Raw genomic sequence first — 24,222 nt, forward strand, 5'->3', positions numbered from 1 at the left:
AGTGTGCAAAAGGACAGAGTAGGAGGAACCTGTAAACAACCAGGCTCACAATCTAAAAACACATATTAATGTGCACATATATACACATTGTCTGTACATGTAGAGTAATCTTCTAACAAAGTCTAGTGCATTTACTTATCCCTGCATTCCAGGTCTTAATTCTCAGATAAAGCTCCTACTGTATCAAAGCCCAAATTTCGTCCTTATCATTTAGTCCGTCTATTGCTGTCCGATATTTTTCAATAAACCTCGCCTCCTGACGATTCAAAGTATTTTGCAAAATGGTTTTGTTCATAGGGCGCATAACTGCCAGAACGGTCAACCTGACTTCATCCTCATCATGGCCACTTTCCACAAAGTGCTGGACCAATGGGGCACCTAGAGTTTTACACCGAATGCGTGATTTATGTTGCTGAATACGAAGTTTTACAGCTTGGGTTGTTTGGCCAATATATGTTTTTTTACAAGGACATTCAATTGAATACATCACATTTTTCGAATTACAATTCGAAAAACCCAATTGGACATGTTTTAGGTCGCCAATGGTTGTGAACTTGGAGTCACTTGTTTGGAGACATACTACACAGTCCTGACATCGGAAATGTCCCTGCACTGGTGGCAGCCCCATCATAGTTCTTACGTCATTTTTAGGTGCTGTTGGTCTCGAGGCCTTAACCAGGTATTCTCTCAAATGTTTTCCTTTTTGAAAGGCAAAGAGCGGTGTAGCCAACCCCAAATGGTCGACCAACCGCCAATTTCTTTGGATGATCTGCCTCACTTTGTTTGCTTTAGGATTGTAAGTTAGCACACAGGTAAGCTGATCATTCTTTTCCTTGCTTCTTGGTGTTAAAAGGGTTTCCCGGGGTGTAAACCATGCTCGTTTAAGGGCATTCCTAACTAGTTTCTTGGGGTACCCTCTATTACATAGTTTTGTCCGCAAGATGGCTGCATTGTCAAAATAGTCATTTTTGTTCGAACAGTTACGACGTATTCTAAGGAATTGCCCATATAGCAAATTATCCTTGAGATGTCGTGGATGTCCTGAACTGTATGCTAACAGTGTGTTTCTATCAGTAGGTTTTGTGAACAAACTAACTTCTAGTAACCCTTCATTACTTTTGACCCACACATCAAGGAAATTGATTTGGATGTTACTAACATTTTTTGTAAATTTCAAGTCTTGTGTACGTGTATTGAGCCAATTGTGGAAGGCTTCTAGGTCTTCATTATTGCCATTCCATATCAAAAAAATATCGTCAATAAATCTGACCCATCTCACAATGTGTGCAGAGAATGGGCCAGTCTCATTGAAGATAAAGAAGGTCTCAAATTGGTCCATGACCAAATTGGCTATCTCCGGGGCGAAGCTACAACCCATGGCTACACCTTTTACTTGGAGGAACAGGTCATCTTTAAAATTGAAAAAGTTATTTTTTAAGCATATTTTGGCCAGAGAGATCAAGGAATCGGTTGGAACCTGATGTGGTCTAGGTCTTTTGTTTAGTACCAGCGTCATAATCAAGAGTGCCTCATCTTGGGGAATATTTGTATAAAGGCTTTCGATGTCGAACGCCACCAAAAGATTTTGGTTATCGTCAAACATCGATCCCTCTACCTTGGAGATAAAGTCCATGGTGTCTCGGACGTAAGCTTTCGTGTCAGGAATGAACGGTTTCAAAAAACAATCGACATATTTGGCCAAAGGCTCTAGGATAGACCCACAGGCTGAGATAATTGGCCTTCCTGGTGGTTTGGTGGCATCTTTATGGATCTTGGGCAGGACATACAGAGTCGGGACTTTCTGCGTAGTGATGTTCAAAAATTCAAATTCTTTCTTACAAAGAAAGCCACTTTCCACGGCTCTGTTAGTCAAATGCAAAATTTCAGCTTTCAAACGAGCTGTAGGATTACATTCAAGGGGTCGATAGTGTAACTGGTGACTGAGTTGCGTAGTGATTTCCTCATCGTATTTATCTGCATCCCATAGCACAATCCTTCCCCCTTTATCGGCGGGTTTCACTACCACTAATGGATTGCTTGCTAAGTTTTGAAGTGCCTTTTGTTCATCTCTCGAGAAATTAGGTTTATAGAAAGTCCTTTTTGAATGCAGATTGTCTGTCTCCCTCAGTATTTGGTTTTCAAACAGAAGAATTTGATCTGGCATTGCTGCACTTTCTGGGCAATTCCTTAGAATACGTCGTAACTGTTCGAACAAAAACGACTATTTTGACAACGCAGCCATCTTGCGGACAAAACTATGTAATAGAGGGTACGCCAAGAAACTAGTTAGGAATGCCCTTAAACGAGCATGGTTTACACCTCGGGAAACCCTTTTAACACCAAGAAGCAAGGAAAAGAATGATCAGCTTACCTGTGTGCTAACTTACAATCCTAAAGCAAACAAAGTGAGGCAGATCATCCAAAGAAATTGGCGGTTGGTCGACCATTTGGGGTTGGCTACACCGCTCTTTGCCTATCAAAAAATAAAAAATTTGAGAGAATACCTGGTTAAGGCCTCGAGACCAACAGCACCTAAAAATGACGTAAGAACTATGGTGGGACTGCCACCAGTGCAGGGACATTTCCGATGTCAGAACTGTGTAGTATGTCCCCAAACAAGTGACTCCAAGTTCACAATCATTGGCGACCTAAAACATGTCCAATTGGGTTTTTCGAATTGTAATTCGAAAAATGTGATTTATTCAATTGAATGCCCTTGTAAAAAAACATATATTGGCCAAACAACCCAAGCTGTAAAACTTCGTATTCAGCAACATAAATCACGGATTCGGTGTAAAATTCTAGGTGCCCCATTGGTCCAGCACTTTGTGGAAAGTGGCCATGATGAGGATGAATTCAGGTGGACCGTTCTGGCAGTTATGCGCCCTTTGAACAAAACCATTTTGCAAAATACTTTGAATCGTCAGGAGGCGAGGTTTATTGAAAAATATCGGACAGCAATAGACAGACTAAATGATAAGGACGAAATTTGGGCTTTGATACAGTAGGAGCTTTATCTGAGAATTAAGACCTGGAATGCAGGGATAAGTATATGCACTAGACTTTGTTAGAAGATTACTCTACATGTACAGACACTGTGTATATATGTGCACATTAATATGTGTTTTAGATTGTGAGCCTTCATGTTTACAGGTTCCTCCTACTCTGTCCTTTTGCACACTGGGTAAAAACTATGGGTGGTATTTTCTCTGATTCAATCTGTCCTGTATATGTGTTTTCCTTTATATTATTCACTATAAAAAGTGTTGGCAGTTAATATATTATTTCTATTAGTATTTGTTTAGTATTGTTTGCACATTGTATATAGCTTCGTGGGCACCTGTAGTACAATACAACTAATAGCGGATGGACACCTTGAAATGAGAGAGGAGCCCGTAAATACGTTGGTCCCTTCCAATATGGCTGATTCGTTGCTCCGCTTCCCTTTGGAGGCCTTTTAGTCCCTTGTTACTTTTCATACCAGGAAATAAGTCCCCCTCAGTCTTTCTCTGAAAATCCACTCGTGCAGCGAGAAAGTGAGCACTGACGTATGCGTATAGAATTCTAGGTGATGGTAAAGAAGTAAGGTATGCAAACTCGATTAAGAGACGTTCTTTAAGCATAATATACATTGAGCCAGTAGTACCTTCGGACTTACACTGTATTTCCGTTTGAACCAGCGAGTAATCACGCCGGACGGCTTCCTTGGAACTTCGAAACAAGGACAGGGGGCCGAGTTGATGTTCGAATAAGGTATGAAGAATGTAGCCCGAGTTAGTACCTTGAGTCATTGGAGGGATGCGACTGAGATCAGTCATTGTACTATTTTTGTTATAGAAATGGCAGAGGGGTTGGACCCCAAGTACCCCACTCCTTGCTAGTACATCCGATATGCTGAGCGTCAATATCAGCCTAAGGTTAGTCGAGCAGTCCGTATATATATGGGCGAGCATAGAGGGATTTATGTAATTGATATGTCATTTGAGTGTGATTCTCTTTATGTAGATTGCTGCTGTTTTTCTTGTCCTGAAGAGGCCAAAAGGAATTGATTGGCTGAATCGCGACCGCGTCGACATTTTGATTTCACAGAGGGACCCTAAAAAATTGGAATGTGTGGGGATTTAACAACTTTGCATTGCCTTTGAATCTGTGGAGATACTGATTTCCTTATGCAATGTATATGCCCTCTGGGGTGTCCACACTATTGAAAGGTGGATCCTTAATCGAAAATCTGTTGTAGGACAGTAGCGTATTTTCGTTAAATGTACATAGGTTCTGTTTTGTAAATATGTGTCTTTTGTATATGCTCAGCAAAAAATGAAGAAAAATGAAATGTGAATTTATACACATATGAAAGGATAATTAAAAGTGTTCTTTTTTCAAAAATATTGTTCTATTTGTTCCTCCATACCATTTTTTCTTATATTGTGTTTTCCTTACCCAGGTAACGTGAGGGTAATTGATGGGTATACCCCCAGCTATTGGAATCTAGGCCTAAGGGATGCGCACATGTCCATTCATATACGAATAATAAAGGGGTCGTCCTATCTTCTTCGATACATTGGAAATATTTGTGGACACCTGTCTGTTTTTATCTGCAGTTTCCTAACCCAGGGGTTCACCTTGATTCATATTGCTGGACATAACCAAGAGGGTGGTAGATGGGATTGGCAGCATTCCTAAATTCCTGGGATTAAATTGCATATTTTCTGGGTTACAGCCATTAGTTGTAACTGGTTTCCCCTGTTAGGTTCCTATGTCAGGCCTATATGGGCATTGTATTATATGCAGACAACTGAGGGTAACCATCCTCTGTCTCTGGTCTGGTGCCTAGGCTCCCATAGTTATTTGATGCAAAGCTGGTAGATTATTTCCTCATTCAGTTTTGACAGTTTTGGGGTGCATGTCTTGCGTGGCAAATTAGTCTCTATAGATCAGGGGTCTCCAACCTTTAGTGTAATGAGAGCTAATTCTGATCAGTGAAAATTATCATGAGCTACTGAAGGCAAAGAGACCTTCGTATTTTTACCAGACACCCCCTCACCCAGCTTTATTGACTTTAAACCTAACATCCATGGAGCCCGATACTATGGTTTAAACAACATACTGTGACTAGAGGTACTATGATAGAGCTGCATGTACGTCACTAAGTGAATGGTCTGTGGCAATGCATGTGTGAATGAATGGGATATATGTGTATGGGTGACGGAGAGCGTGTGTCGTATTTACATGTGGCACAGGACATACCTTTTGCCATCTGTGACATTGCTACATATACAACACAAACATACAACCATTTTTTAATGGGAGAAATTTTAAGTGCAGAAAAATGTTCAGCAAAAATGTTCATAATAAGGAATATTTTCCTGCATTTTAAATTTCTGCTATTTAAAAAAATGGCTGACTTTTTTACTTATAAATATATCAACGCATCTATCAGCCACTGACAGCAAAATGCCTTCTATGTGTAAATGCAAGAATTCGAAATGGGAAAGAATTCAACTGAATTTAAACTTTATATTTATATGCATTGCATAAAACTCAAAATCAAATCAAAAAGAGCTTTATTCGATTTTAGTCATATAAAATCATAAAAGCAAACAGATAAAAAAACATTAAAAAAATTCTCTAAAATACAAATGTACACAATTCCAGAGTTCATTCATTTACAAGTGGACTTAATCCAAACATATTATATTGGGGGGTAAATATTGCAAATAAAGCATTCCTACAGAATGTAGTACATTCTGATCTACTTTCTAAGAAAGTTAAACATTGTTACTTTTCCTTGCTCTCAATATACTTTTTAAAAAGCCAGACATAACTCCAATGCAATAATCACTATCCAATAGCTGTAGATATAAAAAGGCAGGTCGACATTGCCTCCATCCCGCCAACCTTAACAAAGGCAAGATCCATCTGGATCTTTCCTTAGCATACAATTTGCAAAATAAATTCACATGAATAGTTCTTTATGAGGAGAGATCGTCGCAAGGATAATGACGTAGTTCTCTGGAGCAGTCATTCATCTCTGGATAGCTAATTAGTCGATGAAACGTCCCAAACCTAAAACGAGTTAAAACATACCTATCGTACCCCCCTGAACAGCATAAAAGATATGGTTGGATATCATATGTCATTGCAGTCAAATGGGGTTGGACAACCACATGTTTATTCATCGCCATTACAAGTCTGTTTGTCTCAAGGTGGGTCATGCAGATTACTTTAAACTCCTTCTGACAAATAGAGTTCAATGTCTCTGGGGCAGTATAATAATCTGGATGCCAAAGATCATGCATGAAATTCTTTATATACTTTAACCAAGTAATCTTAGTAGCATGATCCAACTTCATAGAATCCCTTATTATTTCTTTATTTAGGCCTATGCTACTGGAGGTCCAAATTCTGTGCAAGAGTAACACTGGTTGTTCCTTAATAACATCTGAAATATATGGAATCCCCAACTCACTATGACAAATAAAAACAGGGGAACAGCTATAATAAATCTTAAAAAGGCATTTTCAACATATTGAATAGGGGAGGAATAATAAAAGCCCCAAACTCCCGCCCCAAAAGTAGCTACACACACATTTCGCCTGGTAAATTTTTAGAAGAATTTCCGGGGGCCTTTCACCCAATTTTTTGGAGAAATTAACGACAGCAGCGGTCGTCTTAATGAAGAGAAGACTCCTAGTCTTGACCGCCTGACCCTAGGAACCAGTGCGCTTAAATAAAACACCCAAATACGTAAACGTATTAGTGGAGTCCATCCTACTTCTTCCAACTTGGAGACTCCTATATCTTTGTCTCCCCCGCCTGTAGGTCATAACAAAAGTTTTCTTGGCATTCAATTTTAACCCTAATTCATCAATAAAACCAGTGTAAAATGTAAGAGCTTTTTGTTAACCTATCTGTGTGCATGCCATCAGCACAGCATCGTCTGCATAGAGAAGGGAGGCTATCGGACGTTTGTTGACATACGGTGGATCTCTCTCCTTGCCCACCAACTCCTGTTCCAAAGCGTTGGTATAAAGAGTAAACAGGAATGGTGCCAAGACGCATCCTTGTCTTACCCCCCTCTCTACTTTGAACGACGCAGTACACTCTCCTTTGATTCCGTATTGAACCTTGGCAGTTTCCCCCGTATACAATTGTTGTAAGAACTGTACCAGGACCGGATCGACCTTTAAATCAGTCAGAATGTTCCACAATTTACTGTGTATGACACAGTCGAAAGCGGCTGTGAGGTCGAGGAATGCCAAATAAAATCTCCCTGCTTTAGCCTGGGTCTATTTTTCACTTAAAATACTATTAAAATATCAATTAAAATACTAAGATTAAGAACCTGCTCATTTATTCCTAAACCCGGTCTAAAACCTTATTGTACATCGCTTAAAATGTTATTTTCTTCTGCCCATGCTTGCCGCCTATCTAAAACAATCCTTCCTGCTACCTTCATCAGGGAGTCTAATAAAGATATTGGGCGGTAGCATGCAGAGTTTTCCCGTTCCCCTTTTTTAAAAATCGGTACAATTATCGACTCCGACCAGGTATTAATGAAGCCTTTCACACAACAGGCTTGAAGATCCTGTGTTATCAATTGGTTCCATAATGATGGAATTGATTTAAACAAATCGATTGGCACCCCGTCTGGGTCTGGGACCTTCCCACTCTTGCTTGCATTTATCGCACCAATAACATCTTTGTGTGTGATTTGAAAGTCAATGGATAAGAAGACAAGGGGACTGCTGGCTCATGCAATCTGTTACACTTTCTCTATCCCCCGGCGAATTATAGACATTTGAGAAGAAATCCAACCATGTCTTCTCCTCATTTGCCACCTCTATTGTCGGGACAGCAGGCTTAATAAAAAACGGTGCATTCACCACCCGCCAGAATAAAGAGCTATCCTTGCTCAAAGAGGCTTCATATAGGGTACCCCAAGCTTTTTCTTTTAATTCTTTCTTTCGTTACCTTCTAGCTTGATTATATAGCTTCCTAAATTCTCTAACTTCCCCCTTATCTCTCTCTGTCTTATGAAGGGCCTCTTTTAGCTTTGTATATATTTTAGTGCAATTTGAGTCAAACCAACCCTTCCTGCAAGTACGATTTTCCTTGCATTCTACTCTAAGCAAGTTTTGAACAGTTGATGTAATTTGGGAGAATGCTATCAATATATTTTTGTAAGAAGTAGATTCCTCCAGACTCATTAAAATTGAGTCATAGGCCTTGGTTATAATGCGTTTGTTGAGTTCGGATGGATCATGGTTAGACCAACGCAGAGTGTAGCCATTAAGTCTGCCCATTTGTACATTCAGGGTCCAAACTACTTGATTGTTATGTTGTTGTTCTAAAACAGTTGGGAAGATAATGTTGATGCTTAAGGGAAAATGATCACTCATTACATTTTTGTGGGTTTTGTAACTCGTAATATAATTTGCATAACAGTTAGGGGCAATTATAAGATCTATTGTGGATTGTAATCCTTTGCCTATAAAGGTATGGCCAAAATCCACTAGGGGAGCACAGGCAATTAGCAAAACCAAGGTCATATGAGAATAAAATCTCATTAAACATCTCCCCCCATGAGAGTGCACAAAATGAATCGAGGGATCATCCTCCTCTGTTGTTAGGCCGCATTTTCCAAGCCCAGCTAAGGGACATAAACCAATATTAAAATCACCTCCCCAAATGGTAATCATTTCAATGTCACTGGTTGCCTTTAATTTACTAAGATCATAACTAAGCATCTTCAATTTAACCCCCAGCTGTTCTTTTTCAACATTAATATTGAAATTGATTACAATCAGAATACATTTACAATCTATACAAATCGATAATATTTGATAATAAGTTTTGGATTTTATCATTTCAGACTTTATTGCCCCAACCAAATTCGAAACATAAACACAATTTCCCCCCTTAGGTCTCCCGTGTGTTGAGTGAATCGCTGGTGTATGAAATGTCTTGAAACCATTTATATGCACTTCATCTATCACCCAGGTCTCTTGTACACACAAAATATCAAATTTGTCAATAAAGTCTATCCAAACTATATTATTCAGTTTATTTCGGAGACCAGCTATGTTCCAAAAAAGAACACTAACAGTTTTGGGGGATATGAATCCAGGGGCAGAATCAATCTGGCAAGTTTGTTCAAACCCAGGTTGCATGTCTCGGCTAGGAACTCTGGTCTCGCCCAAATCTAATACATCACTAATTATTGGGGCTGACCCAAAAGATTCTTCACCATTTAAGTACATTACCCACAGATCAGTTGTCGAGGCACTATTTTGTTTAGTCAAACGGGCTTCACAGGCAGTCTGGATATTGAAACCCTTAATAATTACACTCTGATCTTGTCTGGTGAATAGTGATTCATTCTCATCCAGCGATTGAAGAGGCCCGAATCTGTTTGACACCTCGAGATTATAAAATGGTTAATCAAAGGGCTGTATGGATGGATGATTTCTATTTTGCCATGCACAATGCTTTGGCTGGTAAAATGAAAACAGAGGGAGAACACTAATACTAGTATGGGTGATGTTTGGATCTCAAGCTCTTAGTAAGATTTACCTTACCAGGGATGGTGTTTGAAGTGAAAGGACAACACAGTCGCCTTTAAAAACGTCCCTACCGTTTCCAACCCAACCAATCCTCCTCACCATTTTAAAATCTCTAAACATAGCACTGGTCAATCCTGTTCTACTCCCTAAGTAATTTATGGCTTTATTCCTCAGTGAAATCCATGTTTCATTTTCCCCTGGGGGAGAGCTGGAACATTGGCTAGAATTACAGTAAACGATGTGGCGGCCCGGGGGTAAATTTAAAATCTGTGGGCTACTTAAACTTTCTGAAGGACAATAATGTATTGTGCATGATTTTGATGTTAAATCACACACCTGTTTCTCACCCAGATGATTTCCCGACCTTCCTGTCGCTTTTTCGCTAGTCAGATCACCCCTGGTCAATAGACTATTATGCATATTTACTAGTGATTTTAGATGTGTCCCAGTCCCCTTGCTTATCCCTTTCACCAATTTGCCTTTTTTGTACTGGTGGAGTATCATTCAAGTTCACACTCTCTGTGGGGGAGTACTAGATGACCCCGTGTTGTGTATACTCCCCTTTTGTGTGATCAAGCTCGGGTTTTCAAGAACTTTCTCCATGCCTACTTCAATTTTATCCAGCCTAACTGTCAGGGTGCTAATAGACTGTTTAGCAAACTCAGTTAGTTCTTTTACTAAGCTGATCAAATTCTCGATCTCAGTAGAAGGTACATTACATTTATTTTTTTAAACAAAATGTATTATCTGTACCTGTTTTAGTCTGGGTTTGCTTTTATCCCCTGCTGTTTTTTTATGTTAATCTTAGACGTTCTGGCTTTAGGTGGGATCGTGTGAGTTCCACTCAGTGAAATATCGGGACTCTCTAATCTTAATGGGTTACAAGTTTTTTAGAGGGAGATGAAGTATCAATATCCAGGTCACTAGTGGAGATGTCATCTGAAATTATCTGGATGCAGCCATTTTTCACTTGCTCAGCATTCTTATTACCCAAAATGCGATTTTCATTCACCCCCCTATCAACTAGTGAAATTGCTTTATCATTAGATATGGACCCCAATGAGTCCATATTTAATGTTTGCTCTACTGATGTAATCTGTTTTTCGATAACACCTACAGCCCCAGTGAGATAATTAAGCAAAGTCATAGTCACATTTTTAGGTTTACTAGAAGGTTTCGATGAGTGACCTTGTGTTGTCTTACTTTTCCCCATCTTATTCACCCGACCTCAGTTCAGATAGAGTGTATATGTCTTACTTGTAGCTCCAATGTACAGGGGATGAAGTATCCATATTAAAATCCAGGAGCAGTAACCTTATGTTTCACATTTGCCTGGGAAAATGAGACCAAGAGAGGGGCCCAGCCCGGCCTCCTTCTGTCTCTGACGGGCTCAGACGGGCCCGCCCTTGGCCCGGGCTTCAGCAAGGCACGTCATGTGCACGTCCCGTGCAACGGGGCCCTGGGCTCACATTATGCGCCACCTGGCACGAGTTTCGTGTTGCGTGCGGCTCCTGCCGCAACGCACTCTGGGGCTTGGAGTCCTCAGGAAGGTGCGTTGCGGTGATTTTCCGCTGCTTCCCAGCTCGGCAAGTAAAGTGCAGTGTGCTGATGTTCCGTTAGCGGGAGCGGGAGCAAAATGCCAAAGGTTAAAGTGCGGCGTGCCAAATGCTATTCAAAGTTCCCCGCTTAGCAGGGGCCCAACCCCGCTTTATGCACCGCCTGATGCGAGTTTCGTGATGCGTGTGGTTCCTGCTGCAACACGTTCTGGGGTTTGGAGTCCTCAGAAAGGTGCGGTGTGCTTTTCCGTTGCTTCCCAGCTCGGTAAGTAAAGTGCGGCGGGCGGGTGTTCCGGTAGCGGGAGTGGGAGCAAAATGCCAAAGGTTAAAGTGCGGCATGACAATTGCTATTCAAACTCATTATTTCAATTTTATCCCTTGTCAAAGTGTCTTTACAAACAGCAGACATATTGCTCCCAGTGGCTTCTAGACATTGTGCCTGATTTATAACAGGAAAATACAGTCACGTGTTTAATTGTGAGGAATATATAGTGAAGAAACATGTTTCATAAAAACATTAGGACTTGATTGGCTTAATTTAAAGTAGAAAATAACATTAAGACAATGTTAGGTTGAAACTTTTTTCTTCACATTACATTTCTCCCATTTAAAAGAAAATGACTGAATTTTTCAGTTATAAATATGGGACTGTGTCTACCAAACACTGGCAGCTAGATGCCTGTTGTTTGTAAGTGTAACACTTTGGAAAGGGAGAAATTTAAAAGGAAGAGTTAACTTAATGATTGAGTTAACTCTTCATTCTTAATTTTCTCTCATTTAACAGCATTTAGAAATATCTCATGCTCCAATATTGAGTTTCATTGTGTTGGGTAACAATAAACATCTCTTATTCAGCACCAAGATACCCTTCTGGGTGAACGTGAACTGTAAAAATACACATGTTATGTTGTTGAGTTGAAAACAACTTTTCTTTAGGAGTTAAATACCTCAGTGTTCATTTCTGAACCTCTCAGTCTCACATGGGTCATAAATCTGAGCGGAGCTGTACTCATCATCACGCCCTGCTATCTGCAGCCTGATAATAATGTAAAATAAACAAAGCCTTTCCTTAACATTAAAAGGAAAACACAATACTTATTTATTGCAGTGTTAAGTTAAAAATAAACAATGGGGTTGAAGCTACTCTGAAGGTTTCTGTAAGATACTGTCCGCAAGGGACTGGTTGGAGACAGCTGCTATGGATGGACTATTGCATTCCATGCATAGGCCAAACTAATGCTGGATGAGGATGTTCACAGATGCGAGATTCCATCCGAACAGGGAAAAACATTTGCTGGTTGTATTTGAGAGAGTCTGAGTCCAGGGCAAGGATCTGACAAAATGCCCTGACAAAGTGATAACAGTAAGGGTGTTGAGAATTTTGATGTCATCCGCATACCTGTTTGGAGACTTTTTAACAGGAGTATGATTTATGCATATCTTGTCGCACAACTATAGACTAGATTTCGAATGGATGAAGCTGACAGTGATATTAGATTGTTTGTGTTCAGTTCCATTCCTTCCAAGAGGGCCATTGACTCCATCACCACTGATGTCCTGGCCCTGCCTGGTGTCATCATTTGAGATTACTGCTGATGTAATTATTCGAATATGTGATTTTGAGGTTACCTTTTTATGCAGTTATGATAGTTTGCTACACAGTAGTTCTGTGTGACTAATTTAGTGTCGTGCACAACAACAGTTGTTTGTTATTTCGATATATCTTAAAAATGACTAATACCTACCTACTTCTTATAGCTTTGGGGATAGAAATAGTATGACTTGTCACCCTTAGAGGAGTGTGACAGTTAGTCGTTGTGTTGGTACAGATATTGGCAGTACTGGCATTAGTAATGGGTGGTGCAAGGTGCAGTAGCCTCCTGACAAGTGCACTGGCACTCATTTTTTCATACATTAAGCACTGTTTTTACATTATTTGTAACATTTGGCACTTGCTTTCTGTGCACAGATGTTGGAACTATTGGACTTGAGACTGGATCCTGATTGGAGGGGTCGGATTTCAAGAGATCGGGTGCACCAGCAAGGTCTCGAACTTCATGGAGGCTGTGAATTACCACCCCATGGTTCCTTCCAGAAATTGTGCAGTCAGAGGTTTCATTCAAGTTTTACGCTGTAGAATGTGCCACTACAAATTCTGGTTGCCAGAGACCTTTTGCAATCTGTTAATATGGAGTGAATCACAGGTGGGAAACTTGCTGCACAATTATAAGTATCAGCTGGGGGAGGTACCCTGTGTATTGGAGAGGAAAATGATGACTTACTAGTCTACAACCATTTCACATTTGTTTCTACTTTTGATGCTGTTTCTTGTACCACCACTGTTTGGATGTCTATTTCAGATGTTTGATGTTGGACTAGGCCCTCCCTGCATGGTCAGACGAATGCATGCATCGACTCGATCTCTCCCCTGGGCAGGGCTGGTGCAGTGGAAGGAGGGACTTCTATCATTTGCTGCTCCAACTTCTTTTGCTCTAGTCAGCAGGTAGACGTACTGAATAAAGCTGAGGTTCTTGCCTTCTCCCTGAAAATCTCCAACAATTTCTCCCTCTCTGGAATTCTCATCTATTGCCGCCCCCCCAAGGCTGACTCGTAGTTCAGTGAGATTCTAGCCAACACCACTACGCCTCTATTTTTACAATTCTCCATTTTTATCGGTTTAGGGGAATGCAACATTCATGTTGATAACCCTCCTATAAATCTTCTGAACAGCTGATTGAGGCAATATTCAATTTTAAAAAGGTCAATGGCCCAACACATTCAGGTGGCCATACATTATTTTCTCCAACTTGCCCTCACTTGTTGTGGATAAAACATCTCCTTTAGCATAGTCTTACCACCATCTCATCCCATTTCACTTTAACCCCCTCAAATTACAAACTGTGCAATGCATCACGGTATCATCCTTGGCATGTAGCCTTAGACTCAGTATTGACTACGACTTGTTCCTCAGTCAAGGTCGACCCCTCCAGTGACATAGACACAAGCATCTCGACTTTTGAGACTGAGCTAAAATCACTTTTTGACACAATTGCACCCTTAAAAACTAATAAAATGGAAAATGCATTGTCCTCTGCTTCATAGTTCTCTGCAGGACTAAAGGGGCAAAAAAAGCAAGTGCAAAGATCTTGAGAGAAAATGAGCAATTTCACTGAGGAGAAGAAACCCAGATATGAACTTGCTTTGAAACAGTTTAGGAAAAACAATAGATAAGCCAAGTCTATTATGATCACCAAACAAATTGTGGAAACTAAGAATGCTCCCAGAACCATATTTTAAATCCTAGACACCTTCCTGAATCCAAAATCATGTAAGCAATCCAAACGTACTTCTCAAAACTTTGTTGACAATCTGTCTCATTTTTTTCACGTTAAAGTGCTCAAACTTTATTCACGTTTTAAAGATAGTCTGAATAATGACCCCTCCAGGTCCCACCAATACCTGTAAATATAAATCAAGTCACCCAACCACAGCTATCCACCTTTGAGAGGATGTCTTTGTAGGCATCAAAAAGGATAATTTACCAATCCATATCTGGCTCGCAACTTGACGTTTGTCCACCACACATAATGAAGTGAGCAATGATTGGTCTTAATCCCCATATCAATGGCCTGCTTAACCTGTCCTTGGAATTTGAAACAGTCCCCAATATATGGAAAAAAGCAATGGTGCTTCCTCTGCTGAAAAATCCAAACTTGGATCCACTCAGTCCAAGCAATTATAGACCCATCTCCCTACTTCTGGCGATGGGAAAAATGTTAGAAACTTGGCTAAGAGGGCAGATCACAAAGTTTATAGTTGAGAACAACTGCCTACATCCCTCCCAGTCCAGTTTTCAAGAGACGTTAGCACAGAATCAGCACTCCTTGAAGTAACTGACTACATTAAAATTCAGCCTGACTTGGAAACAAATCTATATTGGTCCTGCTCGACATGTCGGCCCATTTGATACTGTCTCTCATGACATCTTGCTGCGATGACTTGAAGAGATAGGCATCACAGGTACTGCCTGAAAGTGTCTAAAGTCCTTACATGCAGGCAGACAACAAGCAATCTTCTTATCCCCTCATAGATCAGAACTTCAAGAAACAGAGTGTGGGGTACCTCAGGGATCAGCCCTTAGCCCCACATTATTCAATATAATGTCAATTTAAAAAAAATAATTGAAGACTTATCTTTTTACTTAAACAAATCTTCGGGCGTCTGTGCTTCCTCTCCCTTTCTCCAGGCTCGCGCCGGGACACTCCTCGGAGTATCTGTGCGCGCTACAAGTGCAAATAACATAACATATATGGCCCAACTTGCAGCAGTGGCACAACCCTGGGGTTTCAATGTTGTGTCATATGCTGATGACACTCAAATAATGTGCACATTCAACTGTTGTGTGCAGATTTAGATTCCGTATATAGGTTTCCCGATTTATGCCCTTATATAGGTACAATTCACATTGTCCTTATTTGGACATAGAAATCCGGCCCTTATTTAGACATTGTCTGTACAAACCAAATACAGGCATGGCCACCTACATCCGTCCATCCACGTCACAACGAATTCTTGAAAACCAGACCCCTATTCCAATGCGCAGAGACTATCAGGGATATAGGAACTACACTACATGGCGCCCAATGGTTTGGTAAGGCACTAATTTAACGCTTGATACTGGAGTAACGCAGTCGTACTTTTCTCAGAGACCCTCTACTCATAAAACTCCATAAGATGTCTGGAGTGGGTAGGGATAATATCCGCCATGGCTGAGTAGGACGAAAGTCCTATGTATTAGCTTTTTGATTTTGATCAACGTTGAAGGATACAGTGTTCTAAAATATTGTGCACCTTATCTTTGTTTCCTTGAAACTTGCTCTGCAATTTTTCATTAAACAATGTCTGACACCGGAGATGTTGTCGTCGACAATGGTACAGCTGCGGCTGACCTTACAGGTCTTAATGAAGATGAGGTGGGTGTATACTCATCCCACCAAATTTAAGGAGAGCCATCACTCTAAAACTTATACAACATGGTCTGACACCAAGAGGTGGTAGAGCAGTTTTTGTGATAGAGGCTCATGAATCTCACCAGACAGAGATATTCTATTCATGGATAGTATTCCCAGAATTAAATCCAGTAACACATATGTTTCACTTCTACAAAGAAGATGAACCACCTGAGAAATATATTCTTTTTGAGGATACTGAAATTCCACTCAAATACTAGGAGCATGAGCTCCGGTTTAAAGGCGCCCTAAAACATTACAATCACATTACCAGGCTCGGTCCACTAGGTAGGCCAGGAGCAACATGGACGATTTTAGCCGGCTATACACCTCATCCTGACAATGAAACTATGTCAGACGTAGATTTTCTGGCTCAACTCAAGGAGTTAGTCAAGATATATAGACAATTGGTTCAATATGTCATGCGGACTTTCACAACCCAAAAACCATTAACAATTCAAAATCCAGCACCTCATCAGGTGAATGCGTTAAAAATGACTCCACAGACTTTACACTCAGTCATGGGTAAATTACTCGCAAAACGCGAACACATTCCATTCTGGTTAGCTCAAAAAATTACTCAAATCGAAGCAGTATTTCCTAATACTACCCCTTTTGAAAAACACAGAATTTTAACAATTTGTTTACCAATGGGGATCACACCACATCTGGAAGACTGCACCACATGGGGCATAGTCTTTGTTGCTATCTACACAAAAACACATGGTGTTCCATCAATGGCGGTAATACCTGATGTCCTGAAACAGATTCAAAACGAATACGGGGCAGAGCCTGCTCTGAATTTAGGTATGAAGGGGCAGATTTATGAGGCCCGTTGCGCCATCGGAACGTCACTTTTTGTGACGTTCCGTGGCGCAGAAGCCTGCGTGATATTTATCAGGCAGCACTGAGCCACTTTTTTGGCTTAATGCTGCCCCATAAATATCAGTCCCTTTAACGCGGTGTTCTGCGTTAAAGGGGCGTGCAATGGGTGTTGCTGGGGGCGTTCCCAGCAACATCCATGGCCTTTTGACACTGCCCCAGATTTACGAGAAATCGTAAATCTGAGGCAGCGCCAAAAGCTTCCGCCTCCCCAGGGGAGGCGTAAGGGAGGCGCAACGGGGAGAAATATCTTTATTTCTCCTTGTTTTTCCTTTTTCTATGTGTGCTGCATTCTGCAGCACCCATACAAAGAGGAAAAACCTCTTGTGATTATTTTTGTACAGAAAGCTTTCCCTTCCTGTACAAAAATATTCATCTCCGCAACGCAGGCACCCTTGCACCATGGTGCAGAGGTGCCTGCGTTGGCGCAGGCAGCCCATTGTGCGCCGGTGCAGGGGAAAAGGACAGGAATGCGCCGCATTTTATAGATACGGCGCATCCCTGCCCTTTTCTTTTGCCGTAGGGATGCGCAGCAGGAAGGCCTGCTGCGCTTCCCTACGGCAAAACCTCATAAATCTGCCCTGAAGTTACTTAAGAATTTCGACCAGGTGTCAGCAATAATATTATCTAATATTAAAGGAGAAGCAGCATCAGTGGCGATCCGCCAGAAACTAAGGGAATTTGATGTAACAGAACAACCTCAAGAACTAGCCAGAATAATTGAAAAATCCTATGAGGAATTAGGCAGAGACAGTCTGGGAGGGAAACCCGTTAAACCACAACTGTCTGAAAGTCCTGATAAGGTCTTTTCTAAAAACACTCCTACCTCTTCTAAAAAGAAGTGGGAAAATAATAAACAGAATTCCACAGAGAAGCGTTCTCATTCCCGAGGCAGGTCTCCTCCAAAGAAGGAGCCCTCTGAAAGGAGGTACAACCTCAGGAATAGGGATAATGTGAGAAAATCTGACAGATATCAAGATAATGATACACGTTCCTCTCTTACCTTTCAGATATCGTTACAGACATCAGAAGGAAGAAGAGGACGGTCAGAAAACAAGGAAGAACGTGTGAAGTCCAAAGACGATCAACACGTTCAGGAAAATAAAGCAAAACCTCAATTCTCCAAGAAAAAGGTAGCAGGTCTGAGGATCAGACATGCCGAGAATACTGAGAACCCAACTCAGGAATGGAGAATGGGCCCAGACCATGCTGGACAGTGCAGCAGAAGATACAATAGCTCGCCAGAACCTGAAGGGACTTCTGGAGACAGTGGACTTGAATGAAGACATACAAGTTGTGACTGTAGACACCAGGGTTAGTTCTCCACATAGGTTATATGAAATAACACTCCGGATGGAGGGAGACATACCAAGAAAAGTGAAAGCACTCTTTTGGGAGCATCTTTCAAGGGGTTATGATATACTTCTAGCAGAACAGGACTGGCCTCCAGAATTTGTCAGGGAGTGCCCACATGGCGAGGCCATCATTATGCCTGCCTTCTCCAACCATGTTCTAATTCACTTAAAATATACATTAGCCAGGAAATGGGCAGTAGCCCAAGCCCCAGCACTGTATAAAAATCATGTAGGATGGGATGAGGACTCACCTCACCATAAAAAAACAAGTTAAGAAGTCAACCGACTGCACAAAGGCAGTACCCAGTTAAGCAAGAAGCTAAAAACAGGTCAGGGAGATTTTAGATCAACTTGAATATCAGGGGGTGATTGAAACATGCACCTCATCAATGAACAATCCTTTGTTTCCTGTCTTCAAACCAGACAATACATATTGTCTAGTTTTGGATTACAGACACTTGAATTCTTGTTGCAAAACATTTGCAGTGCAAAATGCACACAGTACAGCATTAATGAATAACATTGTGCGTAAAAAATATAAAACCACATTAGACATTTCAAATGGTTTCTTTTGTCAAATTATTGCACAGAAAGCAGATATTTGACCGCTTTCTCAATAATGGGGATCCAGGGTCAATTTTGTCGACTGCCCCAGGGATTCAAAAACAGCCCGGGGTTATTCTCAGCAAGGGTAACAGAGTTACTACAAACTTATGATGACGAGGCATTGTCATATGTCGATGATATATATCTGACAGACGTTGACCTGGATAGGCACTTGAACAGGGTGAGCACCATAACATTGGGGTTACAAATTCAACTTTAAAAAATCAAGCCCACCTCAACGTCCTTTTCCTAGGATGTGAACTATCAAGTGAAGACAAAAACCTGGCAGCCAACTTTTTAGAAAAGTGTGTGCTGCTCCAACCGCCAAAAACGCTGGAACATTTACAGTAGAATCTAGGTTTCCTGAATTTTGGAAGAACTCACATTTTAAATTACGCAGAAAGGGTTAAACCTCTCTACAAATTAATCAAACCTGATTTTAAAATCACACTTTGGACACAAAAACACACAGAAACTTTGCGTTCACTCCAAACAGACATGTTAGCAACTAAACACTTGCAAACACGTGTAAATGTATGCAACTTAGTGATCCGAATAATTCCGGTTCAATGTGGATTCACCTACTTAACTTTTAATGAAGGTGAAAAAGTACCAATTGCATACAAATCCCACTTGTATACACAAGCAGAAATGAAATTCACTTCTACAGAAAAAATTCTGACAGCAGTTCAAACGGCTGTAGCAAAAGAAAGAACCCTAGCACAGGGAAACGCATTATGATTGTGACTCCTGTACCAGCCCTAGAGGCAGTTACAAAGGCTAGCATTCCAAATGCAAAAGCTTTACATCCGAGATGGATACAATGGGTTAATTCTCTTGCTGCAACTGATGTTGATTACGTTTTTGATCCATATTTAAAAACACAAGCATTCCTGCAATATGAACACGAATGTCCTCTGCCTACTGAAATTCTCCCTCTTGACCAATACAAATTTATAATTTATACTGATGGATCTTCACAGCCCGCTACGGGGAGTAAACAAGCTTACAGTGCAACGTGTGCTATCGTTAAAGGTCGCATGCAAGATGGCAAATACAGACCAATGGTCACAAAAACCCAATCTCTAGGAGATTGTACAGCTCAGAGAGTTGAACTACAAGCATTTAAGATGGCACTTGAAAATACAGATCGCGAATTTCCCACACTGATAGTGTGCGATTCTTTTTACTGTATTCAATCTTACAATTAATATTTACAGAATTGGATTAAAAATGGTTTCAAAGATGCAAAAGGTGGCACGATCAAGCAGAAATTGCTTTGGGAACAAGTAGTTCAGTTGCGAAACGGACTACAGAACATTCACGTGATACACACGCTGAGTCACCAACGTGATGGCGTTCACGTTGAAGGGAATTCATTGGCTGATGAAGCTGCGAAAAGGGCTGTGCAAACGGCTTCCGTAGCTGCAATCACTCGTTCAAAAACGAAAATAGACAGAGAAATAATGCTGGCTGTCAATGCATTAAGCAAAGGCAGCAGTGCGGCATTACCTAAAAGGTTTCCACTCAAATACTCATATATAATTGATGCAAATGGCGTTCCGTTTGCTTGGCTCCCTGGAGTGGGGGATAGAGTAATTCCAAACATGGAACATAGACTAGGGCTAATCCTAGCATCACATGAAGGGTTCGCCTCTGCCCATGCAGGTGTTTCAGCCACAGTGGCTTTGTTAAAACAAAGGTATTGGTGGCCCGGCATTAGGAAACAGACTAGAAATTATGTTTTGGACTGTGAGATATGCCACAAGATGAAAGTCTCTACTGTGAAACGTCCTGCGCAGACGCCCGTATTAATTTCAGATAAACCTTTAGCTTGTGTTTACCTGGACCACTGCGGTCCCTTACAAAGGGATGGGAACTATAAATATATCATGGTCGCAGTGGATTCGTGTTCTAGGTTCCTATGGATGTGGCCTCAGCGCTCGGCTGATGCTCGAACTGTTATAAAAGATTTGAGAGTCTTTATCGGCACATACACAAAAGGCACACTACATTCTGACCAGGGTCCTGCGTTTTGCTCTAGGGCTTACAAAAAAGCCATGGCCTGTCTGGGCGTAGCATTGCGGTATTCTTCTCCATTCCATCCTGAGGGAAATTCTGTTGTGGAAAGAAAAAACCGGGACATAAATGATGGGTGGGTCAAACATTTATATGGGGTCCAGCGTGCAATAAACAACTTGCCAAGAAGTTCTCTAGGGGGTGTCACTCCACATGAGGTCCTGTTTGGGACTAGAATATTGGTTCCGGACTTAGATATGAAAAGGCACAGTGGTTTGAAAACAAACAATTTGATATCAAAGATCGTTTGGCTGTTTTACAGGACTTAAATGAACTAAGAAAGCAACAAAGTAACGTGGTCCTGAAGCCAACCACCACTGAGATAAATTCGGCCATCCCAGCAAGGCCTGTCTGGATCCCAAAGCTTGGGGATCTAGTCAAAGCAAAGATCACGGATAAGAAGGAATTTGGGCCTTCATACAGACAACCAGTACCTGTCCTAGCAATCCACGGATCAAGAACAGTACTTTTGCTGCCCCTTGCTGGTAAAAAGGAGAAAAGATTTGTGTCCATCGACCTGATCAAACCACACTATGTGGCCCATACTGTACAGTAGGCCAAGTGGACTCCGCCAATGTAGCAGACGCACTCCTCTAGCTACAATCCAAGAGGTTCAAACTGAGAGACACATCACCTTTGAAGATACAACAATAAGAAATAGAGGACTAAGCAACAATGCTATGGACCTTGTACCTCTTGACACCCAAATAACAGTTCGTCCAGATACACCTGTTTACAGCGAAGTACCAAGTGATCAACTGATTCCAGTAATTTCATCAAATACAGATGCAATTCCAACCATTGACAGAACTGCTTCTGGCTATTACATGAACTTTGATACGTTTTCTGAGGATCCCAGCAAGCCTGAAACGACGCCAGTACAAAGAACTTTCAAAGAACAAGCAACAGACTTTTCTTCATCTACTGGAAAAAACTTATCTGGTTTCACCATGGATTGAAGTATGGACTGTTTTGGGAATATTCTTCTTTCTACTTTGGTTAGCTCTGGTAATAGCTCTGGGTATGCTGATTAATGGAAGATATATTCAAATGGACACAGCAAGTAAAAGAGTGAACTTACTTCTCCAGCCACACAAATCATCCCATTGTGAAGCAAGAGACTTGTCAGCAGTGAACATCACAGCGATTCCTATACCTGATGGTATAGTTTGGGACAAAACTGAATATGACATTTTTGGCCCGTCTGAGCTTTTGAAGATTCCACATTTATTTACAATTTCATTAAGTGACTTTATGACCTCCAGTACCTTTTCTGATGATTGTGACCTTAAGACTGTTAATAATATGATGTTTGATCTAGAGATGTCAACTACATTTACTAATAATGAATATTTACAAGGTTCATCAGACTATGCACAACTGTATTGTTCTAACCACTATGGTCATCATTTCTTGCATAAATCTGCAACACCTAGAAATGTATTTATGTATAACGAATGGGAACATTGTCCTACGCCACCAAAGGGTAGCTCGAAAACATTTGCAATGAAATGTCCATATTTTTCAGGGTTTAATATCTCGAATGCAGAGACATTTTCCTTTAAGAATGTCAACAAGACAGGAATGGGAAATATGTTAACGAATACCAAACAGATTTATTCTACAACCTTTATTGTCCAACTGTCTAGACAGGATTACGACTTTTGGAAAGACAACATTGAGACGAAAACTGTCTGGGGTACTAAAGAGTGGCAAGTACAGGGAATAGAAGCTTTTTTTAGAGCCTGTATCATCCCTGAGCACATTATATTTTTGAACGACACTGTCCAACAAACATCATGCCTTTGAATAGCCAAGATAAAAGACATGAACACTCCATCCATACCTGCACCTACAAGTGAAAGCACTACACAGGGGAAGGTTGACGTACATACTATTTTGAATAATAACAGATCAGATCCTGAATGGAAAAAATGGTTGCTCTGGCCCTTAGACACAAACAAGTGTCAAGATAGATTCCTGAACAAAACGCAAGGTTTTACCTTTCATAGGCCATACCCACGTTATGTCCAAAGACAGCATCCGGGGGTAGAAACAACTTACAGTGTAGGGAAACTTTGCCTTGATTGGCTACAGAAAGCTACACAAGAGGATGTAAAACAACACTTAACTTTACTTCAAGAAGGCGCAGACCTTAGGGAATTCTTGCTAGGACCAAGAAAACCGCGTCAAAAACGTTTCATATATGCCGGTATCTATGCTGCTTATAATGAAGCATGGAAGGTCACCCAAGCAGAGACTGCAGAACGAATACGAGAAATTGATCGTATTCATTTTGAGAAATCTATCTCTGTAGTAGACAATGGGTTAACGACTCTGTCGTCCAGGATATATTCTTTGGACATCATTGTATCCTCTGTCATAGACATCATGGAACAAGACTTGGTCATGTTGCAACATGGTCAGTCACAGCTACGTTCTATCATGCTATTAGGCTGGACGCTTCAAAACCTGCGTTCTGGCTATGTGCCTTGGCGTTTAATCAATACTTCGTCACTGTTTGCAGAATTCAATCTCACTGATAGACAGATCAAACTGGCACAAAGGGAAGCAGACTATACGGTGCTGAGCATTGAAAAACTGGAGAAATTACCATTCACAGTGGCAGAAAAACCAGCTATTGAGTGGATCATACATGGTAAGATTACTCTGTCTGTTACGACTTTCCATTTTCAGTATTGCCTAAAAAATATACCAGCAGGCAAATATGAAAGGTTGGGTAAAGAATACATCAATACATCCTGGTATTTACCTTACACATACAGATGTTGGAGTGGGGGACGTGAAGTGTTTATTATTTGTGAAAACTGTGAACACACACTAAGCAGTTATCTCCTTTGTCAGGGTATTAACTTACATGGGGCCTGTGACGGTTCCACTACAAACTTATCCTGCCACCTGCACGGTTCACCGGCAGCAGTGATTAATCCAACCTTTGGTCAACTTTCAAATGGGAGTTACATTATGTTGAATGATCACAGCTGCTATGGCATGCTGCCAGGTATCCCATATCTAGTAACGGTTACATCCAGGGTCACTTGCTGTATGCAAGTCTTGTTTCCACAAATAGACATAGTCAGGGAGTCACCTTTATGGCCTTCACTGAATATCTCTTCTATATGAGTTGATACTCTAAGCAGAATGAAAG

Source organism: Triturus cristatus, chromosome 5_1 (genome assembly GCF_964204655.1).
Source record: "Triturus cristatus chromosome 5_1, aTriCri1.1, whole genome shotgun sequence".
Lineage (NCBI taxonomy): Eukaryota > Metazoa > Chordata > Amphibia > Caudata > Salamandridae > Triturus > Triturus cristatus.